Source organism: Mesocricetus auratus, unplaced genomic scaffold (assembly GCF_017639785.1).
Source record: "Mesocricetus auratus isolate SY011 unplaced genomic scaffold, BCM_Maur_2.0 contig_13010_pilon_obj, whole genome shotgun sequence".
Lineage (NCBI taxonomy): Eukaryota > Metazoa > Chordata > Mammalia > Rodentia > Cricetidae > Mesocricetus > Mesocricetus auratus.
The window spans coordinates 1-7,962 of record NW_024433486.1 but is presented as its reverse complement, the minus strand read 5'-3'; the positions used below and the strand labels follow the sequence as shown (position 1 = coordinate 7,962).

Genomic DNA, 7,962 nt, shown 5'->3' with positions numbered 1-7,962 from the left:
AAAATGCCAGGTGGAAAGATCTTATTTTCCTCATGGGTAGATATTGATATCAGTGGGGCCTTGCCAGGGCAGTAAGCCAGGTCTCAGAAATAGGGTTCACTTGGACTGAAAAACAGGATGTCCCTATTAGCTGACCAGCAACTCATAGATACCCCATAGGGCCTGGACTCAATAATATTCTGCTTCGGGTAAGCATTTAGAGATACTGAGTTTTGCATATCGACACACTAAATGTTTAAAAACTCAGAAGCTCAGGTCTTAGATGATATAAACAAAAGATGAAATTATTTAGTCAAGATGGTCATGATTACATTGGAAAAAATAATATTTATTTTCAGGACACTTTTCAATGATGGAGAAGAGTCAATATTTTAACTCTGTTTTTTCTCCTGTCTCTTGCTCTAGTTGGGTGTTCTGACTCTCCATCTGCTGTTTCACATCCATTTGTTGAGGAGGGGTGGTGTTAGTGACAGCTCTCAAGAATCCACTGTAGGATGATGAACACAAGTATACTTGCATTTTGACAAAATATAGAGGACATACAGATTATTCTGAGACCTAAAATTGTTCCAGGGGCACCCTGCAGCCCCCGATCCACGGGAGGGACTGGTGGGCGCATGTGGCGGGCCCTGCGTGAAACTGGATTGCGGCCGACCTGGGTCTCTCAGTTTATCCCTGGAGTTCTCTGTGTAGAAAAGGTTGGCCTTGGACTTCTTTTGCCTCTCTCTACCTTAGCCTACCTCCAAGTGCTGGGATTAAAGAACGATTTAAGGATTGCCTCGACAAACAAGACACCTCCTTGTGCTGATCACAAGCAGTTGGAAAGTAGTGCAACCATAAGGCAGATCAGGTCTCAAGGTCTGTGGTCACTCTCACCTTGTAAACCAGGTTTTGGAGTGGATCAATTTTGAGATGACAATCTAGAAACTTACTGGAAATCTGATGGCTCTCAACCTCACATAGTGAACATCCAATTCAGAAGAAAAACAACAGTGAATGCATTGTTTATATATGCAGACTATAAATCTGATGAAAGCTACACTCCAAGCAAAATCTCAGTCAGAGTAGAAATAATTTTCACAACCTTCAAGAAATTCGGCAACTTGAATTGGTGAAAACAATTGGCTTGATATATTTTCCTTTAATTGACAATCATAAGAAGCCAACTTGAATATTCATGACACAGATTGCTGTTCTAGCCAATCACCAAAATGGAAGAGACACCCACATGAGACAAATTAAAACATACACACCAATGGAAAAGAGCTCCATTGAAAACTTCCCCAGATGCACAACCATCGATTTCATGATGTATCATTCAATACAGTGACTTGAAAATGGAACAGAAGTGAAATAGAATGTGTTTTTTCATATCATTGAATATTATGTCAAGTATCGTTAGTGGGAAAGCATGTCCTTTTACAATTTTATATATGTTTAAAACATTTTAATTTAGAAAAATAATTTTTGGGTGATAGCTGTTTTCTTTATACAATAAAGTTCATATATCTTATATTGCTAAAAATAAATTTGAAGTCAATCTTTAAATTTTTCTTTATATCAAAAGAAAACTAGTTAAACTGAAAACTTCGAAATGTACATAAAGTTTTACTAGTATGGTAACTACTTCATATAATGGTTGTTGGGTATTTGGGAACAATACTGTTTTCTTTGTATACCTACAATAATTTTTAATAGCATAAGATTAATTTTTGCTCTATGTCTAAAATCCATATATAAATGAGTGCATACTATTTTTGTCATTTTATGACTGGGATACCTCACTCAGGGTGGTTTCTTCTAGTTCCATCCATTTGCCTTCAAATTTCAAGATTCCTTAGATTTTTCAGATGATTATTACTCCATTGTGTAAATATACCCGATTTTCTTTATCCATTCTTCAGTTGAAGGCATCTAGACTGCTTCCAGGTTCTTGCTATTACAAAACATGCAGCTATGAACATAGTTGAAAAGACATCCTTGTTGTATGAATGTGCATTTTTTAGGTATATGCGTAAGAGTAGACTTGCTGAACCTAGTGGTAGACTACTTCCCATTTTCCTGAGGAATCTCCATACTGATTTCCAAGGTGGCTGTATGAGTTTGTATTCCCACAAGCAGTGGAAGATTGTTCCCCTTTCTCCACATCTTCTCCAGCATAAACTATGGATTTTAGACATAGAGAAAAGGATTACCAACTTACAATCCACACTGCCAGAGAAGCTAGGATACAAGGAGGACCCTAAGAAAGACATACATGGTCCCCTGGAGAAGGGGAAAGTGACAAGATCTCCTGAGCTAATTGGAATAATGGAAGGAAGGGAGAGGGAGTAAGGAGAAAGAGAAGGGAAGAAGAAGAGGGGTGAGCAGGACATGAGGGATCAGGAAGATTTGAGTCAGGGGAAGAATAGAGTAGTGCAAGAACAGAGATACCATAATAGAGGGAGCCATTATAGGTTGATAGAGAAATCTGGAAATAGGGAATATTCAGATATCTACATGGATGACCCCACCTAACAATCTAAACAATAGTGGAGAGGCTACATTAAATGACCTTCCCCTATAATGAGATTGATTACTACCTTATATGCCTTCCTAGAGCCTTCATCCAGTAGCTGATGGAAGCAGAAAAAGACACCCACAGCTAAACACTAAACTGAACTTCTGGAATCCAGTTTTAGAGAGGGAGGAGTGATGAGCAAATGAGTCAGGACCAGACTGGAGAAATCCACAGAAACAGTTGAATAAGGGGAGCTCATGGACCACAGACATAAAGCTGGAAAACCAACATAGGATGGGTTCGGACCACCTCCCTGAATATGGTTGTTAGTTAGGAGGCCTGGGCAATCTATGAGGCCTCTGGTAGTGGATCAGTATTTATCCCTAATACATGAGTGGACTTTGGGAGCCCATTCTACAAAGAGGGATACTCTCTCAGCCTAAACAAACAGGAGAGGGCCCAGGCCCTTCTCCAAATGGTATGACAGACTTTGAAGATTCCCCGTGGAAGGCCTCACCCTCAATAGGGAGTAGAAAGTGGATTAGATAAGGGGCCAGAAGCAGGGAGGGTGATTAGGAGAGGGAGAGGAAACTGGGATTGTAAAACAAGCTTATTTCTACTTTAAATAAAATGGTTAATTTTTTTGTAGATGAAATGTAATTTTTTAAATGTGTGATCCTTTGTAAAAATGAAATCAAAATAAACTGGTATTAGATTTTTGTTATGAACTTCTCTGTTTAGGTCATCTGACCCATGCCCATAATGTAACATTCTAGAGGCTGGGAGAAGGATTTTGAGTTCCAGTCTAGCTGGGCCTATGCATTGAGACCCTGTATTAAAGAGACTGGGGTCTTTAGCAGGAGGAAAGGCCAGTTTGATTTAGAGGATATAATTTTCTTATGTTTTATTTTCTCTGCAAGAAATATTTGTAACCCAAGAGTTGTGTGTACTCTGACAATATCAATTACAATTTAATTAGCAGTTCATCTCAGTCCATGTATTACTTATATGAAGAATTTCATTCTGTGTCTAACTTTGCAACATTTTCACAGATATTTCCTATGAGAATTTAAAAATTACTTTTTCTCTTTTTTGTAGAATATGCATTAAAAATAGAATGCTGATTGGTTCATAACATGTTGTGCACTGTATTTGATTGGGATGGAGTCATTAGTCCCAGGACTTCCCTTACATTCATTCGCGTTACAAAGGTTGTTCACGTATTGTTGGGTATATGTAAATCTAAATCAAGAACGTTTAAATGTAATAGTGTGTTTGTTTTGCTTTATGATGTTTGCTTTATACTATTCACCTTGTTACTACTGAAAATATGGTTTCGATTTCTATGGGTTCCAAAAATAAACTGTTCCATAATGTACCTTGCCTCTGACTCAGTGAAACACCAGTGGATTCTGACCCATCCTTGAGATGTCCATGCAGGGGATCTCAGCTCTCGTACCTCTGAATGTAGTTGCATTTCTCAGCTACCCGTTTTCCCATTGCACCTCAGCACATACCTCACATAAAGAAAGAAATAACTTCCTCAGGCTTATTCACAAGTGCAGACTCTCCATTCAACTTACCTCATAATTCACAAGTCTGTGGGTTTAGAAGCTGGGACACAATTACCAGAGTCCACAGGCAGGTAGGTCTTTCTTCAGAATCCAAAACATCCTGGCATGTCACTCCAAGAAGATGACTATAGATGGCTTGAGAATACATACAGATGCAAAACGTGATCACCAGACTCACAAAGTCACGTCACTAGCAACATAGGGCAGACAGACTTTGTTCACAGTACTTAAAGTTACCCATGGGTGTTGAAGGACAGTGATGACCTGCCTAGAGCTGACATGCTCCTCTAGTCTCTCCCTCCAGTTGGCGTCATTTTGATGCTGGTCCTCCATTAACTAACACTTTACTGTGATATTTAATACCAAGAGCTCCGAGGACAATATCTTTGCATGACCAGTTCCTTGCTTCTAGGATAGACAAATTACTAGCCTGGAATCCTTGAATTCCAGAAGATCTGTCAGACAGTTTAGTTCAATTTATTCCCAGAAGCCCCAAATCCTGTTCTCCATTACACAAAGTCCAAGCTAAACACAAACTTCTCTAGGGAGTTCCCCATCTTTAGCCTAGGACTTACTGTACTTCCTTTTGAACATTTTCTTTTTTCACAGTTTAAACTGAGGCCTCTCTCTGGTCTGTCTCCCCTGCAAAAGCAGTTGGTATTGCTACAACACAGGTGACATCACAGGATTCCATGGTCTCCAGGACAGGGAAGTTCCTGCTGATGTCATGTGGAATGAACATGGACTCCTGCTAACCAGAATTCACATTTCCCTATCCAAGAATCTCTCCTGGAACACAAATCGAAACATGCATCTCTCCTTTCATTTAACTCAAGTTTCTGCATTCTTTAGAATCTCCCACATGGGGCATTAAATCTGCAGATTAAAGGCTTTCTGCAGTGCATATTTGCTACATGTGTAAACAAATTTTTCTGGTTATAAGAGGAATTAAGGGTGGAGTAGTTGAACACAGGCAGGTTTGTTCCCTGTAGGAATAATAAGAGCCCACAATACAGTGATGTGCTGGCTAATTTCAGTTTTCCAAATTGTTCACATTCACATGGTATCTGATCCATGCCATGCATAATTGATTTGTGCTCAAGCCTTGAAACACTATTAATTTTTATCCAAATTACTATGTCTAGATGATTGGAAATCTTGCCATCACAGTTTACTTCTCAGTTCAAATTCTAGTGTATTTTAAAAGATAAGTAAAAACAAGCAAGCCCATGTGCACTCTACCCTAGGCCATTAGTGATTTCCAGGTGTAGTTAGGAGTTAGGAGTGTCTCTTAAAGATCCAGCTAAGCAGTTTTGGGAGGAGGCTTCAGACTAGCCAGCTTGGTAGGAACCTGCACAAAAGCCTGTGAAGGAGAACATATCTTTGCAAGGCAAGGAAGAGAGATCAATGCCTGATGCTGCTTTTATACCACAGGATCTCTCAGAATATACTGAGAAATTGTTTCTTCCAGATGACTACTTTATATTGTCAAGTCATCCTGGAATGAAATCATCACAAATATGACATAACATTATGAATGTTAGGAACCAATACCCTTCAAGGTCTCATTGACAGACAAATTCCTGTGCATGGACTAGACCCACTTGGTGGGTCCACCACTATAATCAGCCTGGTTTTGCAAACTGTTCAAATGAACAATAAGTCTCCAGTGAGCTAAGACCCCATTAAGTCCCTCTAGGAAGAATTCAAAATATTTATAACTGATTGAATTCAATATAGAAGAGCATCCCTGACTTACAACACAGGTGATGAAGGTGAACAACTCAATATGGAATGTAATATATTTATTCACATAAAAATGAGAGGACTGAAAGTGTGTCAGAATTCCAGATTCTGAGAAGAGAAGAAGAAAAGGGATTCATTTCTCTTTCACATTCCTTTATCCTAAATTTACTTATCCCCACACTTAGGGCAGATAGCTTTATGGGTCTCACCACTACAATTCAACTTTTAGTATAAATAGAAGATTTAAATTTGATACAACTCAAATATATACATAGAGGGTGTTAAATAAGTTATAATCTACTTATATCCCAAGCTAAACATATCTATTCCATCTAAATTCTAAACTTATAAGAAAGGGATGCCCAAATCTGAACACCTCCTTCCAATCTCAACCCTAAAATAATTGAAAACTAACACTAACAGGTGTAAATTATCTTCTAATATCAATAATAGGGAGAGGAGGCATGGAAATCTCAAATTTAGTTCCTGCAGAAATGGGATGATGAAAATCTCATGTGGACCTGTGGGAAAGTCTAACAAGAGACTTAAGTAGGTTAATTAGTCTCAGTTTGGCAGGAGAGGCTTGATTGAACTTCTTGTTTGGAGTTCTAATTTTGGTTGGAGCTCTTATCTGAAGCTCTGGTCAGATTGTGGAAGATGCACTGTATCAGGTCCTTGTTCTAGAGTTGTGTTGATTGATGTAGTCCTTAACCGGTTTCAGGATGGTGCTTGTCAGGTGGATTCGATGATGTGGGATCCCATTTTCTTACCTAATTGTTTGAAGATTGCTGTCAAGAGATTCCTTTATCTCTGGAATACTCAAACATTAATGTTATCAAAGAAATTTTTAACTTCTATATGTATGCATACTGGGAAAGAAAACCCTAAGGAAGATAATAAACATGAAGGAGAATAGAGTTTCAAAAGCAGAACCATATACAGAAGACTGTCCCTAATTTTGTTTTCTTCTACCTTATATCAATGGCTCTTTGGTATCACAGAGAAATTCTGAATTTTATTTTAACAATATGATTGGATTAAAAGTAGGAGAGCCATTCCATCTCCAAAGCCAGCTTCAGTTAAATGAATGGGGAAGAAATCATATTAAAAAGCAAAGAAAATGGATATTATAAGAACAATATAGAGGTATTCAGACATTGATAGCACACAATGGTATCAAGGTGGTTTCCTTGTTCTTCTTCAGGAATCCATACATCTAGTATTTTTCACTGTATGGAGTTGAGTTTTACTGTAAAGACAAAAGCAATACACTTCTCTTTACTTTTATGAGGTTTCCTTACACATAGTAGAATGTGGTAAAATATGACCTTGTTGATGAGCTGTCATTTTTATTCCTCCTGGGGTTTCTTCTGTTCAGATCTAATCTTGATTAAGTTTGAGGGAATCCAAAATTTTTCTTCTCCTGTGGAAACAAAAGAAAAATCTTTTCCCTAGCGTAGCACATACCCAGACTGAGGTCATGATATCTTTAAAATACACTGGTTGCTTCAGCTTACAGGTTTTCTCTGTAGTCCATTGTCTTTTTGCAGTTGTTTTTCCTTTCTCACTAGCATTAAGAAAATTCAACATTAGCAAAGCAATATGTATCTTGCATTTGGGGGTCTGTGTTCCCCCTGGCTTTTTATGAAGCATTTCTTTTAAGGTTTGATTAGATCTTTCAACCACTGCTTGTCCTGTAGGATTGCAAAGTATTCCAGTTACATGTTTTATATTATACTATTGAAAAACTGTTCCAATTTGCTGGAGACATAATCTGGATCATTGTCATTTTTTTGTTTTTTGTTTTATGGTTTTGTTTTTTACGAGTCAGGGTTTCTCTGTATTGTTTTGGAGGCTATCGGTCCAGCCCAGCCTCGAACTCACAGAGATCGGCCTGCCTCTGCCTCCCGAGTGCTGGGATTATAGGCGTGCACCACCACTGCCCGGCTCATTGTCAATTTTTATTTCTGTAGATATACCCATAAGAGCCATCATCTCTAAGTGGTGTGTAATCACAGAATCAGCTCTTTCACAGCTAAGGGCAATAGCCCATTGGAAGCCCAAGGACGTGGTTATGGTATGGTGCACATATTTCTTTTTTCCATATTTTTTTTGGTTTTTACAAGACAGGTTTTCTGTATT

The 7,962-nt window shown here is 38.3% G+C and overlaps 1 pseudogene; it reads left to right on the top strand.

The window, feature by feature from the left end:
* The first annotated feature begins 453 nt into the window (after positions 1-453).
* Positions 454-1,330, top strand: LOC121138482 (annotated as a pseudogene).
* Positions 1,331-7,962: the final 6,632 nt, after the last annotated feature.